At 43.2% G+C, this 17,645-nt stretch overlaps 1 long non-coding RNA gene across 1 annotated transcript; it reads left to right on the top strand.

Moving 5' to 3' along the window:
* The first annotated feature begins 3,540 nt into the window (after window positions 1-3,540).
* Window positions 3,541-9,536, top strand: LOC309338295. The gene is made up of 4 exons (XR_014154847.1): window positions 3,541-3,585; window positions 3,832-4,086; window positions 6,926-8,391; window positions 8,758-9,536. It is a non-coding gene; the product is annotated as an uncharacterized lncRNA (long non-coding RNA).
* The last annotated feature ends 8,109 nt before the right edge of the window (window positions 9,537-17,645 follow it).

Below are 17,645 nucleotides of genomic sequence, written 5' to 3'. Positions count from 1 at the left end.
AGAGAGAAACATAGGGTTTGTGGGTTGGTGTTTAGGATAAGGGAGCAGCTCACCATGGATAATATTTAGACCAAGTTCTCTACCATTTGTATTGTAGCATGTTGTCAAATATTAGAAATAGTGTCACTATCCAACTGACTTGTATACATGCACACATATTTTAGAATTTAGTGTTTTCTTATGAAAGGTTCCCGACTTTGAGGAAGCCAGGGTGTTCTGTTTCTTCTTTTAAAAAGGCTTTCAGAACACTGAAAACCTGAATCAGCAGAAATCTTCCCCATGACAATTTCAGACCTCCGTTGAAACTTGTTTCGCGCCTTTGCCTTGAGCGGAGGCTGGATGAAGCCACACCTCACTGGATGAGACTCTCAATAAACAACGCCTTTGTACCAAGAAGCTGTTCTCCTGAAATCCCTGGAGGGCATTTAGACAAATGCTAGGGAAGCCATTCCAGCTTGGAAATCAAAGTTACACAGCTATTTCCCATGGCAGAGCTGCAGTGGTGTTTTGAAGCCTCATAATTGCGTTTAGGAACTCCACCTTCTTGCCCTGGTTTTCATTTGCCAGGCCGACTTTCCCAACTGGTTTTGACAAACCCGTGCCGCAAACATTTCAAGGGAGTCAAAGACTTCCATTTTGTGGAACTTAATAAACTGAATTGCATTATACAGAGACTTGATGTCCTTTCCAAGCTATCTATCTAATTTTGTTTTAAGTTTAATCAAGATATGATGGGGGGTGGGCATGGAGGGATATCAAGTAAGAGAAAGGGTAGAAGTAGGATGTAGTTTGCTGTGCTAAACACATCACTCTGAAGGGTAGACTTGACAGGCATCCCCAAGCACTCAGGGACCTCAGCTGCAGAGTCCACCATGGCTGATTGGCACATTTCATTGCCCATTTCCAATGCCATGCATTACACTAGTGTGGCTGCAGTAAAACACATTATGCACATTGGTTGTGAAGAAGCTCTCTTTTGTGAGTACTGCTACAGCTGATGTACTTGCTCTAGAGCAGGGGTGGCCAATGTGACACTTTCCAGATGTTGTGGACTACAACTTCCATCATCTCTGACCATTGGTCATGCAGGCTGGGGTTGTTGGGCCATCTTGAGGGTACAGCATTGACTACCTCTGCTCTAAAGCCCACTTCCAATCACCATCTCCATCTCCATGTCCCTTGTCCAGCAACTGACCCTTAGGGACAACAAATGGGGTGGAAAACATTGTCTCAACATCTAGGTGGCATATGGCTTCCTATGGCCCCATCTTGTCCCTGGCGGTCAGATGCCACTGGTAGATGCTTAGGTGGACGACTTCTTGAGGGTTGGGTGTGATTATATTCTAACCTTACAGCAATTCCCTTGATAATATAAAATAATTATGAAATTATGAAATTTGGTTAATATACAATAGCCCAATTGAAATTTAAAAGACCTGCCTTCTCTTGGTTAGAAGTGCAATGACTAGGAGAGGTGTGGTGCAGAGGAATAGGACCTCAAATGGACACTGGCCCAAACCACATTGCATATGGCAATACAGTGGTACCTTGGGTTAAGAACTTAATTTGTTCCGGAGATCTGTTCTTAACCTGAAACTGTTCTTAACCTGAGGTACCACTTTAGCTAATGGGGCTTTCTGCTGCCGCCGCACGATTTCTGTTCTCTGTTCTGTTCTGAAGCAAAGTTCTTAACCTGAGGTACTATTTCTATTACTATTTCTGGGTTAGCGGAGTCTGTAACCTGAAGCATCTGTAACCTGAGGTACCACTGTACAGGTCCACCTGCTTCAGCTCTCAATCTTGAAGCCAGTGCAGATGATACAGTGACTCATGGTATTGCAGGCATGCCCCCACATGCATTGAGACAAGCTCTTTTGGAGCGCAGAGAAGGCAGAAGGCAGGTGTGAGGCTGCTGAGCTCAGAATGTCACCTAAGGACCCAAGAGGCCAAGACTTCAGGGATGCATTGCATAGCTGCTGGGAAACCTCATATGCTCTACGTGCACCAAACCGAGACAGCCATTTGCCAATTATGACTATGTATACTGTAATCTAGAAGAACTGTGAATCATAATATCTTTAAAGTGCTTTGAAGATGCAAACAGGGTAGCATTAAATTGTAGCTGGTCACCAAAGGCAATGGAGGCAGCTGGTTTCCCAGATGCCATCAGATCACCTTATTAAGAACCACCCATCTCCCTCTAGGCAACTGCCAACAAGAGTCCAAAGAAATGCTAGCATGGTAAAGATGCCCACAATGACACTGAACAGGAAATTGCAAAAGAGGAAGAAGAGAAACTGTGTTGGTTTGTAGTAACAGTAAGAAAACAGGGTGGGGAGAGATCGAGCTTTTTGGCTGCATAGAGTCAACCCACTTCACTTAACGGGGGACGGGCTGGAAAGTTTGGCAATTTATATACAGTGGCAAAGAAACAGCATCTTTCCTCTAGTCGCACAGCACAGACCGTGGTTGGCTGTTGGCTGGCAGTGATATGAAACAGATCTAGAGCTGAGAAGGAGAGATGCTTTTGCTTTGATGAATGAGCACCACAGTCACGCAGGGCAAGGCGCTGGGTGTTGCCTTAGAACCTGCAAGACAGGCAGAGCCAAAAGAGCTTTATTTTCACACTCAAAAGGAAAGTCATACAACAAGAAAGACAGCTTTACATACAACAAAGGTCTCAGAGTACACTGTGAATGCAGAGAACATCTGAGCACAGGAAATTGCCTTATACCGAGTCAGACCATTGGTCTGTCTGGCCCATTACTGTCTACACTGATTGGCAGTGGCTCACCTGGGTTACAGAATGGGGATATTCCCATAAGTTCTGTCATTTGGAGGAATGTAAGGCACACAGCATTTGTGAATGTGAATCTAAAAAAAGAAGAAGGAATATTTCCATAAGTTTTTTACAATGCTTAGAAATGAGACCCATGTTCAAAACCCCACTTAGCCACGAAACTCACTGGGTTACTTTGGGCCAGTAACTGCTTCTCAGCCTACCTCATAGGGTTGTTGTGGGGATTAAGTAAGGAAGGGGAGAACCATGTACATCACAGTGAGTTCCTTGGAGAAAAGGGTAGGATTTGAATGCAACAAATAAATAAGGCCACCAGTGGCAACTACTCATGAAAGTTATACTCCCTTTAGTAATAACTGTATACCTCTGAGTATCAGTTGAGGTGGATCATTAGCAGGAGAGTGCTGCTGTGCTCATGTCCTGCTTGTGGGATTCCCAATGATGGGCCAGTGAATTCTGGAGTAGACCAGTCTTTGGTCTGACCCAGCAGAGCTGATTTGCATGCTTTGTTCCTGAACCTGGAGCAAATTCAGAGCATGCTAATTACAGCTGCCTACAAAGCAAAGCAATCATCTGATTGGCCTATCTGAAAGTCAGTTTGCTTTTCAGAATGTGACACCAGTGGCTGTGGTATTTAAAACACACCCATGCTTTTTTTAAAAAAAATGTTGTTGAAAATGGATGTGGCCACAAGATAAAGAAGCAGTCATATGATTCCTTTTCCCACACATCTAGCTGTGAAATCCTTTGAATGCACTAGGAGAGTCAGGGGACATGTATATCAGGTCTGGCTAGTTTGTGTAGAGTTAACAATATGGCTCACTATTTTTTTATTATGGTTAAATTCCTGTAGCTGCAATTCTGCACTTAGTTCTGCTGTTAAGTAGAGTTTCTCGGCTTAGCTTCTGTTCGTCAAACACTTTCTGCTGGCTGCTAAAGAACCATTTCTGTTTCAACTTGCAAATTATGTTCTATAATTTGTCTGGCCCTTCCCTTATTCTCTCTGTTTGCTGTCTGTCTAATTTACTTAGAGATTCAAAGGCAATGTGTGGAGATTCTTACCTTCCATGTGAATATTTCACATACCCAGCGCAAATTGGAGATGCAGCTGTAGCAATCCAAATATTTAGGAGAAGACAGCTTTTGAGTTATATCCTTCCACCCCTTTTGGCATCACAAAAGGCACAATTATCCTATATTATTTTTCTCCATTTAAATACAAGGTGTGGGAGAAAGGAAAGCAAAAGCCCCCCCAAGAAAAAGAAGAAAACTGGGAATGCTCACAGGTAACTTGCTAATGAATATTTGCACAGTCCTTGGATGATATAGGGTGCTTTTGAGGTCCTACACCATTGTTGTTATTACAGAAAAACATAGGTCAGGCAGCAGTTCTTCTCAGATAATCATCTCTTTGACTCCCATGTTTAATGTGCCTTTTTTCTTTTTTTCTTTTTTGGTTACACTAAACGCAGGAGCTAAAGAGTTGATTATCTGAAAAGGAATCAGATATAGCAGGCATGTCCAATTCCCAAGAGACTGTGATCTACTCCCTGTATAAAAAAACTGGTAGTGATCTACCCATTGACATTGGAGGGAGGAGGAGCGTGTGTGGGGTGAGTGGATTGCCCAGAGTCGTTGAGCTTTCTTTGGGGAGGATTGCACAAAATTTTTTTTAGCTTTTTCCTTGTAACTTTTTGTACATGATAAGGATCCCACGATCTACCAGGATCATCCAGGAATTCTACCTGTAGATCACGATCTACTGGTTGGACATCCCTGAGATATAGAATAAACCGGGACGCAGGTGGTGCTGTGGTCTAAACCACCGAGCCTCTTGGGCTTGCCGATCAGAAGGTCAGCAGTTTGAATCACTGCAACAGAGTGAGCTCCTGTTGCTCTGTCCCAGCTCCTGCCAACCTAGCAGTTCCAAAGTACACCATTGCAAGTAGATAAATAAGTACCACTGCAGCAGGAAGGTAAACAGTGTTTCTGTCCACTCTGGTTTCTATCACGGTCTTCTGTGGATGACTGCCCATTTTTTGGGAATGTAGATGGGGGTAGAGGGTGTTTTACTCTTCCTCGGCTTCCCCATCAAAATAGTCTATAAGATCCAAAGGCCTCCTGTTCCCTCAACTTATCCTAGACAAGGGAGAAAAACTATGCCAGCCCTGGAGCTGGTGTAGTAATTCCTCCCCCCCCCCCGAAACAACAGGAGGGTTGTTGTTTTTTTTAAAAAAAAGCAAAATAAAGGGGAATAAAAGGGGAACAACACAAGCCCACTTTCTGCTCTGGGGGTACAAACCTGGCAGGATCAAGGCAGTGATGGTTCCTCTGACACAGACTCCTCGTCTGTTATAATAAAATAACAGTGGATGACAACCAAACATAAATTGCCTTGCAGAAATAACATCATTTATTTCAGCAACTATGTCTCACTACTTTTGCACCAGACCAGAATGACATACGGTTGTGTCTGCACTGAGAAAAGCACTCGCTCACACCCTCCTGGAAGAATATAACACGTGCAGTAATGAAACTCCAGTATTTTAAAATGTTCTTTATATCTGCTCTCTTTTTGTGATGCCACACTGATAATCTTTCTCTATTCTATTTTATTCTATTATTTTTTTAATTGGAAACTATATGAACAGGTGGGAACTACATCAAAATATTGCCGTGTGGAGTGCTTGCACCATTCAAGCCTGGCTGGAATCTTTGCCCTGTTCTAGAACACTGCATTCCATTAACCCTCTACCCTGGGTGTCTGTTTCCTTCTCTCTCAGCAACAATTGCTAAATATTCCATGGTCACTGGGCATGCTCAGTCCTCACTGGGCATTTTGGTCCCCTCGCCCAAAGATTTGTTTTGCACTTTGTACACTTCGCAGTTCCCCCAAGCTGGCTGATTGCTCCCTCTTGTCTTTGGATGGTGCCTGTGGCTGCATAAGAACAGAGGATACAGTATTCAAAGGGTGTTCTGTTGAAAGATTGCCAGGGAGGGAGGGCGGGGCAGAGACTCCATATATATTGTAGAAGACAAAAGGTTCTTTGAGAAACTGGTTCTGTGTCAGCAGCTAGTCAGCTATTGAAAGCCACACCAAATGCTGCTTATTATTTCAAGAAGAAAGTTCATGTTCTCGAAGCTGCCACTCCTGGTTCTGCAATGAAGAATTTCCCACAAAATTGCTAGACTGGATATAGGAAATACCGAACACCCAAAAATCCCCATCCTGTCTCTCTGGTCCAACATCAGGTTCATACCTTCACACCTAGCTTCCAGATGAATTGATTTTATGGTGTGTGACATGGAATCCCAATGGACGATTGCCCCCCCGCCCCCCCACCTCCACCTCTCCAACCTGTGCTGGTACTGGAGAGTACCCAGGTGAGTGGAGCAGGGTCAGATCTGGTCCACCCAGCTGGGAGGGTATGTTGGCATGGCTACCAAGACTTTGTGGCATAGATTTCATAGAATCATAGAATCATAGAATCATAGAGTTGGAAGAGACCACAAGGGCCATCGAGTCCAACCCCCTGCCAAGCAGGAAACACCATCAGAGCACTCCTGACATATGGTTGTCAAGCCTCTGCTTAAAGATTTGCTTATCTCCTAGGGTGCATGGCTACCTCGTCACAAAATACCGTATTTTTCGCTCTATAACACGCACCCGACCATAACACGCACGTAGTTTTTAGAGGAGGAAAATCCATAGGCATGCCACCCGTAGGCATTCCCTCCATAACACGCACAGACATTTCCCCTTACTTTTTAGGAGGAAAAAAGTGAGTGTTATGGTGCAAAAAATACGGTACTTCTTCTACCCTTGATCCTGCCAATGGTGGCCCTGAATGCCTGGCCTACCCCATCCTTCTCTTGGACCCAAGCAGTGATTGGATACAAGCAGTAACAATAACAGCAGCAGCAGCAGCAGCAGCAGTAATAACACTCGTGCTGCTGGTGTAAAGTGCAATACCACAAAAACTCAAAAACACAGTCGAAAATGCAGGAATATTAAAATACTGCAATAATAGTGCAAAGCATTCACATCGTTCTTAAAAGATATGATGGGATCGGGGAAAAAGTTAATAACAGGATTATTGAATTACGGTATTCTGTGCTTTTCAGCTCCCTTTGCTTGAGAATGCTAAACTGTATGACCTACACCCAACACCCAAAATTGGACTCTGTGGCTGAAGATTATTATGATGTCTGTGCTCATTGTTAGGCACACATATGCCACCTGGAGGAGATTTATTACAAAGATTATGACGCGAAGCAATATTGAATGCAGTAATGGATGAAATGGGTGGGTGGGGGAAATACAATGGAGGGTGTTTTCCGAACAAGTATTTGACAAAACCTTTATGCCTTTGGAATACTGGAGGCTGACACCCCTGCTTACTGCACTTGCCACCCCTGCCCCTGAAGTGGGAGGCACTTCAGAAAGCAGCCTGGCAAGCACCTCCCACCTCCTAGGATGTTTGCCACCAGCACTGCTTCCTTGCCTGCCTGCTGCCATCACACTAGAATTGCTGTGGTGGCCTATGGGCAGCCACACAAACTGTAGCAAGACGACAGACTTACAAGATTATTATATAGTAAGATATTGTGTTCAGATGAAACTCATAACTTACTATATTGGCTGCATAAATACAAGACCTGTAAAGCACATTCAAAGCACAGCCCACCCACAAATAATTATGGGAATTATAGTTTGCCCCTCGCAGATCTACAATTCCCAGCACCCTTGGCAAATTGCAGTTCCCAGGAATATGTGCTCTTAATGTGCTTTAAAGGTCTAGTGTGTATGGAAGGCATTGTCTTAATCTTAGTCACACTGCCTATATCCCTTGCAGCACATTAACTTGAACAGTTTTGATGTAGGAAATACAACTGCCCTCACCAACACCACCAACCTCAAAAACCACTCAAAACAACTGATCTAGAAAGACTTGCGTATGTGTATACCGAGCACCTGCCTGAAGGATCTTTTCTTCTCCATCAGCTGAGGAGGAAGCTGATCAGGTGAGGTGAGAGTGGACAGAGCAGCTGGGTCCAGAAGCATCCATTTAGCTTTTTTCTCAAGCAGTGAAAAACTTAAGACTGACCCTGTGATAGAAAGACCTACTATCATTGCTCAAAAATTGACACTAGTGTCCTGGGGCTTAGGAACATGCCTACCGTGTCAGACCATTGGTCCATCTACATCAATATTATTTCTATAAACTGGCAGGGGATTTACAGAGTTTTAAACACATCTGAAGATGCCCTGGCTTGTGCCTGATACTTTAACATGCAAAAGACGAGCTCTGCCACTGAACTACAGCTTTTCCCCATGCAAAGTTGACTGCATCCTTCTCTAGAACCTTAGAAAAGAATGCCATGTGAGACTGTACAATAACAGTTGAAAGTGTGATGATGTGAGGGCACCTTTCCCGCAGTCTCTTAAAAAGAAAACATATTTTGAACAATCTCTGTTTGGAGATCCATGAAAATCAAAGCATCTTCCAGGAATGACTGTTCTATCTGGAAGTGAATTTGGCACCTGGAGTTAGAATGTTTATAGGCAATTGGGGGGAGGTGTATAGAAGGTGAAATATATTCGGAGTCGAGTGTGGATTTCAAGCTCTTTATTCAGCTCATAGTAGTGAGGAATGAATGCTCCCCCAAAATATCTGCTTTTTATACATTATTTACACAATGGGCTGCACAGGATTGGCTAATTCTGGGATTCTCCTGTAGGCCAATCAGGTTGCAGATTTACTTGTCCCTGGAGCTGGATTGGGTGGTTCCTGTGGACCAATCATACTGCTGCATTGTTCTAGGACCAATCAGACTGCTGCATTCTGGACCCTATTGTTCTAGGACCAATCAGCCTGCTGCATTGTGAATCCTATTGTTCTAGGACCAATCAGACTGCTGCCTTTTGGATCCTATTCAACAGTAAATAACAGAAGGTGTGTGCAAACCCACAAAATCATATTGGGAATCTGCCAGTACAGTTTCTATTAACTGATGCTGGCACAACTCTTTTGGATAAGAGGCTCCTCTGCTCTGACTTTCCATTGGATTCCGTACAACAGCATGGAATCTCCCTGCATCACTGGGGGAAAGTAGGAAAATCCAGGTCATGCGGTAGAACTGGTCCTCCTGACCAGTTGGTCATCTGGAGAACCCCTAAATGATGGGGAAAGTAAAAAAATGAGTCTGAAAAACCATGGAATAAAATGACAGAAGAAGTGGAATAAATGCGGGGAATGCTGTGTGACTCCTAAACAAGAAAGAAGTACCAAAACGACACACAATGTAAGTGAAACTGATCCCTCTCACTTCCATCAATCCCAGGATGCTCAGAGCCACCCCCCCCATGATTTTCTAAGAGATGCCTCTTTCCCTGTCCAAGCTGTGCTTTAAACTGCTCAAGATCCACCTGTTTAAGCACAAGTAAGGAGACATATATTAGATGCTTTGGATGCCGTTACTGTTTATTAGAAAAAGTAGGGCACAAAGAAATCATTTTAAGACCAGTAGATGGACCTGTGCAGAATACAGAATGGAAGCAGTGAGATGGGATGAATGGGGCAGAAAAAAGGGGGATACTTGGGCCCAGTTCTCATTGTTGCCTGTTCTGCATCCTTGTGAATAAATCACTCGGATTCTAAACTGCATGGGGTTTATGTATGTAAGAAGGGCAGAGCCTCAGACCTGTGTTAAGACCATTGTAACTTCATCAACAGAATATCTAATGTCCATCTCACTTTACACTGGGAGCCACTGTAGTCTAAAATGATCCTGTTTAGGGATGTATTTTATGCGAGATTCTCATTCTTGTGACCCAGGTTTGATTCCTGGGCGGCGCAAAAAGCATTTTAAGTGCTGCCTGGTTAGTTCAGTTGGTTAGAAAATGGTGCTGATAATGCCAATGTTACAGGCCCAATCTCCAGCTGCATATTCCTGCATTGCAGGGGGTTGGACTAGATGATCCTCAGGGTCTCTTCCAACTCTACTATTCTATGATTCTACTACATAAATAGAACCAAGAAAAAAATGTGTAGGATTGTAAGCTTTTTGGAAGAGGGACTTACCCCATTATGCGCTGGAGAGCATCATGCACATTAATGACACTATATATATACAGTTGACACCATGCAACAATTATAACAGTAATCTACGTATTTATTTACTGTCCCAATAAACTTTCTAAATTGGTTTATGTAAACTCAATTGTACACTAGATGGCAGTGATCAGCTAAGAAAGAAAACGGCAAAATGCACCAGGTAAAGGATGGCGTCATCTTCCTTGTCCTAAATGTCTTTGTGTTATATTTTATCCAAACAGAAGGTGGATGGGACTGGAAAAAAAAGCACTAGTGTTGACATGAGTTTTAAGAAAAGCTTGTAGAATGGAGAAGGAATAAAGTTGCTGTCCTCTCCCCACCCCCGCTCAGAAATTCAGCTAGGGAAGCTTTTCCTATCACCATATTTGCATAGCTAAAAAGACTCTGTCTTCTGGATTTACACTTGTCCTGCTGCTACTACTACAGACACAGCAGCAAGGCCGGGGGAAAGAAAGTAGACAAACCTAGGAAGAACCTAACATATAAACTGTGGCTGCGATCAAATTTTCATGAAATCTCCAAGACAGCACAGCACAGCCATTCATGTGTTCTTGGTGCTGGTGTTTCAGCTACATTTGGAGACAGCTGGAATATTTGATCCAACCTTTGCCAACCTGATGACAGGTTGTTTTGGATGTTGCCCAGATGTTTTAAACTCTAACTCTCATTAGCTGGAAAATGTAGTGGGTGGGGCATGGGGAGGTGGGAAAGAGTGAAAACAGCCTTGCAGATTGTATTAATTTGTGGGGAATTTAAAGACATTTCAAATTGTCTTTCTAAAAAAGCCTGTGGATTCAGCCATCTCCTCCTGCCCCCTCCCTCCCCAAAACTGACCTGCTGTCTTTTTTTTTTTTTAAAGGATTTCAAAGGATTTCCCAAGACCGCATTATGCTGGAGACGTGGTCAGGACAACACTGAAACATATTTTATACAGTGTTCTATACTTACTAAATTTTGGGAGAAACTGCTGGATTGTATAACTATGACTGTTCAGAAAAAAACTAAAATTTTCAGCAGAGACTATTGTTCTGAACTATATACCTACTATATGGAAGTTAACAACTGAACAACAAAAATGGATTTTACGCGCTCTAATGGTAGCCAAGAGGCTGATCTTGATGAACTGGGAAAGTAAAGACATTATCTCCTTTAATCAGTGGATTGATAATATGATAACACTTGCAACCTACGAACGGACTGCTTACAGATGTAGACTCTGCTTGGATAAATATGACAATATTTGGAACGAATTCATACAAAATGTAGCAGGCTATTAATAGTTACATTAGTATCAGGCTAATACTATCAAATTTATAGAAGAACGTATGGGTTCAGGTATTTTTGTATTTATTCATATAATGGGTTTACACATTTCACACATTTCACAACTTTACACAGTTGTGTGTTTGGTTCTTTGTTCTTTTCTTTCTTTTTATATCACTTTACTGCTTTATATTTGAAAAATGTTCAATAAAGCATCAATTAAAAAAAGAAAAGAAATTTGACCCCCCCCCCAAAAAAGGTATTTTATTATGAAGGTTTTGATAATATGCATGTAGAAAGTCTTACACGAGGGATTGGGCACACATAAGAACTCCTCTAAATTTGGAGTCATTTTTCGCATACAATACTCTTCTGCTAAATTGGGAACAGCCTTTCCATGAGTAAGAGAGGCTTTCAACTAGCAGAAGAGCACCTTTAAAACCACTCTCTGTTGTTACTGTACTCATGACTCCTCCAATAAATGTGGTTTCCAGGAACCTACGTTTTGGGACAACTCACCAGGAAGTTCCCTTCACAGATCCCATGGTACCAGACAGGGCCTTTGCAAGGCCATTATGCCATTTTTCTTTTGTTTCCGTGGGGTTTCCACTTGGAGTACTGCCAGGTCAACTGTTTACTTTTGCTATTTTTCCCATTGTCACCATCATTACGTTTAATGGCAATAGAATGTCAAGACGTCATTCACAGCAGAGTGTGAGAAACCTGTGACTTGAAGCCAAATTTTTAGGACTTCAAGGGAAATGGGGCCCAAGTGTAAAGGCAATTGCCCTGTGATAACTATCAGAGCCAGACAAATCAGAGTACATTTAAGATGATGTAAACTGGAAGTCACAACATTGCTCTGGTGTTCTAGGGAAATTTCTTGGCATTGTAGTGATTTTGTTTTTAATAACATTTTGTCCTTTTATTGCTGTCTGCCAGTAAACTCCAGGAAAGTCCAATACTAGAAATGAACTGGCATGCTGAGACATTTCACTGAACTTCCCATTGCTAATAAGGCAAGTGACCCAATGAAAATATTTCTACCCACTGTCACTTTGTGAGGAAAAGAAGCAAAGAGTCTGGAGGGGTTTTGCATACATTTTAGTGCAAGGCTAAGTCATCTGTGTTCTGAAAAGGCAGGGTGCTCATCTGCTTCCTGAGGGGAACCTTCAGGAAATCCTTTCATTTCTCAGTCCTCACATTGGCAGTCCAATGAGCTTAGAGTCTTAGGCTATGCAAGCGTTTATATTCTAAACCTGTGAAGCGCTTTCTGCTAGGTATTGGAACCTGGGCTTAGCAACTTGATCATAAATAAGAAAGAGGTAGGGGGTGAGCAGACAATATTACATTCTTCAGGGTGGCTAATAAAAAGGGATTGTGAAGAGTTCCAAAAGGATTTCTCCACACTGAGTGAATGAACAGTAAAATGACAGATGCAACAGAATGTACACATGTGTGAAATGATGCAGGTTGGGGTAAAAAATATATCTTAATTTCACATATACACTCATGGGGTCTAAGCTGACAGTGCCAGATCAGGAAAGGGAACTTGGGGTCATAGTGGATAGCTCTGTGAAGTTGTGGACCCCATCTGTGGCAGCCATGAAAACAGCATATTCCATGATAGGAAACTTCGGGAAATGGAATGAAAATAAAACTTGCTGGTGTAATGCCATTATACAAATTTATGGGACAGCACACTTGGAGTACTGTGTAAAGGTAAAGGGACCCCTAACCATTAGGCCCAGTCGTGGCCGACTCTGGGGTTGCGGCACTCATCTCGCTATACTGGCCGAGGGAGCCAGCATACAGCTTCCGGGTCATGTGGCCAGCATGACTAAGCTGCTTCTGGCAAACCAGAGCAGCCCAACGGAAACGCCATTTACCTTCCCACCGGAGCGGTACCTATTTATCTACTTGCACTTTGATGTGCTTTCAAACTGTAAGGTTGGCAGGAGCTGGGCTGAGCAACGGGACCTCACCCCGTTGCAGGGATTCAAACTGCCGACCTTCTGATTGGCAAGTCCTAGGCTCTGTGGTTTAACCCACAGCGCCACCCGCGTCCCGGAGTACTGTGTACCACACCTCAAAAAGGATACTGCAAAGTTGGGGAAAAGTTCAGAAAAGGGCAACCTAAATGATCCAGAGGGTAGAGCAACACCCCTTTGAGGAAGGATTACAACATTTGGGTGCGGTTTTTGTTTTTTTAGTATAGATAAAAAAGGTCAGTAAGACATGACAGAGGTGTATAAAATTATCCACGGTGTTGAGAAAGTGGATAGAGAAAAGCTTTTCTCCCTCTCTCATAATGCTAGGACTTGGAGGCATCCAAGGAAGATAAAGGTTGGAAGATCCAAGACAGATCTTCACACAGTGTGTTGTTAAATTCACTCGCTGAAAGGCAGTGATGACCGTCAACTTTAAAAGAGGATTAGACAAATTCATGGGCGACAAGGCTCTCGATGGCTGCTAACCAAGATGGCTATGTTTTATCTCCACTGGCAGAGGGAGTGTGCCTCTGAATACCAGTTCCTGGAAACCACAGGAGGGGAGGGTGCTGTTGCACTCAGGTCCTGCTTGCGAAATCCACACAGGCGTCTGGTTGACCATTGTGAGAACAGGATGCTGTATTAGCTGGATAGACTCCAGCAGGCCCTTCTTATGCTCTTAATTCTAACAGCAGCTTTAGCTTCTATGCACTTTGTTCCAGAATTAAGGCACTGACTCTTGATTGCTACAAGGTGCCTTCAAATGTGTTGGGCTTTAACTACCACCAGTCCCAGCCAGCTCATCCACGATGGGAATCGTGGTTCAAAACATCTGGAGGGCACCAGGTTGGCACAGGCTGCTTCAGGTGTAAGAAAAGAGCAGAGAGGTAAACTTGTTACGAGCCTGTTGAATTTCTTTTTGGAGGTTGTTTCTGGAATGTCACTGGAATGCAGTCTTTGATCTCACAATGCACCCAGCCTACTTCAGGATAGTCCTGAAATATCTTCTCTTCCGCAGGGTAGGTCTATGTATCTAAGGCATGCAGGAGGTAGTTCCCCTGATTAAACCAGAAGAGGCATGCAGATTACCGGAGGTAGGTACCTCAGGGTGAAAACGCTCCCAATATTATTTTAGTTAATTAAGATTATTTACTTTATTCCTTTGCGTTCTTAAAGTGACAGCATATTCCTGGGGAAGTAAATAAAATGGTTGATGGGGCCTCACGGGTACCCAGGAGTCGCCAATTATAGAGGACACATTGAGCAGAGGAAGCAATCAAAAGTTGCTGGTTGGTAAAGCCTAGCCAAGTCATCATCAAGAATCTACACCCATAGAGTGACTGAGTGAATTTAGCATGTGGCTTCACGGTTGATATAATCCGTTCAGTGTGAGACTAAAAATTATATGACCCCCCCCCCAAAAAAAGTATGGCTGCTGCACACTGGGAGATTTGTGTGAGAGTAGGCATGGAGTTTCTGTCATAAACTACCTATTACACCCAATGTTATGTCTTTGTTCTGCATTGCTGACAAAAGAAACAAAGGCCTGGGTTAAGACACTAACAAGGTCAAAGTGAGATTTATTTATATTATTTATTTCACATCTATTTTACCCTTTATTCCAAGGAGCTCAAAGTGGCATACATGCTCCCCCCGCTCCCACTTTTACCCTCACAACCATGTGGGGTAGGTTAGGCCAAGAGAAGATGACTTTCCCAAGGTCAGTCAGTGAGCTTTGTGCCTGAGTGGGGATTTGAACCCAGGTCCTAGTCTAGCACTCTAACCACTAGACCACGTTGCGTAGGATGGGCACATCTATTATAATTTGCAGAGCCAGTGCTCCACACCAGCAGCTGTATTCTTGGTGTGTGGTACAACTGTGCAACCCTCTTACCTATTCTGAGCGAGAATTGTGATTCAGGCCTCTGCATTTGAGATCCCTCCTGGAAAATACTTGTCAGCTTGAAACCTGGTTATAGGCTGTGCTAGTGGTCTAAAATGCTGCCTCCCCCAAAGAAGTCAGGGAAATACCAGTGTGTTTAAAATGCTTAATTTGCGGTTCACACAGAAGGCTTTGTCATTTGCATGAGGTACTTCAGCGTGATATAGAACACTTCTTGTGACTGAAAGATATGAGTAACAGCTTTGCAACGCTGAGCAGATAAGAATAAAGGAGAATTTTCGTAATGGACATTCTTTGACCACTGACATATCTGCATTCAATGATGCTGCCTCTTGAGTGTCTGCATATGATAAGGGAATGCGACTTTGAAATCTGATTAAAATCCAACCCAGTCACCATTCTGGCTCCGAGATTTAAAGCCGCCAAACAGCTGCCATTGTAGCTTTAGACTGTCTGATGTGCTCTTCAGAGCTAAGTGTTTAGAACCTAAGAAGGTGATGACCTTTGTCTTATTATCCTCCGCTTTGAAATTCAGGCTGCATCTGCACCATACAGCTAAAACATTATTATGCCATTTTATTAGTCATGCCTCCCTCAGAGAATCCTGGGAACTGTAGTTTGTGATGAGACTTGTTAGGAGACCTCTATTTCTCCCACAGGGCTCAAATTCCCAGAGTTCCATGGGAAAAGGGATTGATTTTTAAAACTACTCTGGAAATTGTATCTTTCTGAGGGAAATAGGATAGAGATAGCTTTCTGTCTGAAGCTGGCAAATAAATCCAGAATGTGCCAGAGCCAGAGCCAGTTTAAGATTTTGGGGGGTGAGGCTTGGCAAAGATCCCCCTCCACTATAAGTGCTCCAAGTGCTTCTGGGTCTAGCTACCACTTTAAGTTCCCACAAAGGAGTGTTACTATGGGGCATTGTGGGAAATCCAAAATGGAATCTAGACCCACCCACTCTGTGCTGATTGTTGTCATTTAGTCGTGTTCGACTCTTCATGACCCCATGGACCAGAGCATGCCAGGCACTCCTGTGCTGATTAGAGCACAAGAAAAATAATGTGGAGCCCAGGTTGACCATAGTGGTAAGTGCTGACAGGGAACTGCCAGGTCAGAGTGTAAAAATGTGACCCCTGAGCACAGATACCTCTTTCAAAGACTCTCCAATGGAAATTATTGTTCAGTGGCACGTATGCAAATCAAGTTTGGTGGTATGTAGTGATGTGCCTGCAGGTATTATTATTGTTTATTGAATTTATATACTGCCCTATACCCAGAGGTCTCAAGGCGGTTCAGAGAATAAATACAATAGATATGAACTAGCACATCACTACATACAGATCAACACTGCAACATTTCATGATATACTGGCACTATCCAAGTGTTCAAAGATGGGGATATAAAGTACAGAGAGTGGGCAGAGACCCACCCACCTCTGAATACCAATTGCTGGGATTCACAAGTGGTGGGGGGAGCTGTTGCACTCTAGTCCTCCTTGCAGGCTTTCCATAGGGATCTGGTTGGTTACAAACAGGATGCTGAACTCTGTGGACTTTTCACCTGAGCCAGCAAAGCTCTCCTTATCTACCTGCACTTGTTCCACCCTTAACCTTCACATATTGAGGCCAAAGGTCTTACGGGGGAATCCTAACAATGACTGCGAACTTTGCACAATCAAGGTTTCTGATCGTATGGAAGATTCTAAGCATACTTAGCTGAATGTGTGAAGAATTCCCCTTTGTGCTTCCCACTCAGTGTGGAAAAGTTGAGGTGGAGCCAGCAGAGACAAGGATATTGAGAAGCAGGTGCACATGGCCCATTTTATTCTGTATTGCTTCCTTCTACATTCTTTGATGCCTAAATAGGGCTACTGTAATTGGTGCAGGGACAAAAGGTCATAGGTTGGGTTATATCCCCCAGGGTTATAAACACAGCTTTATCTCAAAGGAGGAGGGAGTGTAAAATCTCTCTCTCCCCCAGCATTCCTAGCATGGTCTGCTGCATACCCCTCTCCCACTTTCCTCTACCTCTGGGGAAACAGGTGAATAAAGCTGTTAGACCCAATGTTCCTGACAATCTGTTAGGAGTTGGTCATGTTGTGTGGTTTGGTGCTTCCTCTCCTGGTAGGGCAGCTGTGTGAGCACATTTATCTACTCATGGACAACAGCTGCTAGACTGGAATGACAGTTCTAAGAATAGCAATTGCAATAACTGCAAAAATAAAACAACACTAAGAACAATGAATCCTTAAATAATTTATTTTTACCACTGGATTCTATCCCTTCCGCCCTCTCCCACAGTTATACACTTGCGCAGCTTTGGAGGTAAAATGAAATAAAAAGTAACCATACTTAAAAACAAAACTGTGCAAATTCAAAAATTACACTTCTGAAATACATAATATAAATATTTTTAACACGTCTTCACATTTAACAAAGTTTACAAAACAGGGTGTAGGATTTTCACAGGAAATGGGGCTGGAGAAGAGAGAGCTATGGAAGGAAAGTAGAAGCACAAGCAGCACAGCAGAAGCAAGAGACTCATCAGGCCAGGTGGGGAAAGAAAGGACG

This window comes from Podarcis erhardii, assembly GCF_964252035.2.
Source record: "Podarcis erhardii genome assembly, chromosome: 3".
Taxonomy (NCBI): domain Eukaryota; kingdom Metazoa; phylum Chordata; class Lepidosauria; order Squamata; family Lacertidae; genus Podarcis; species Podarcis erhardii.
The sequence above is the reverse complement of the archived record's forward strand: the minus strand, read 5'-3'. Positions and strand labels throughout refer to the sequence as shown.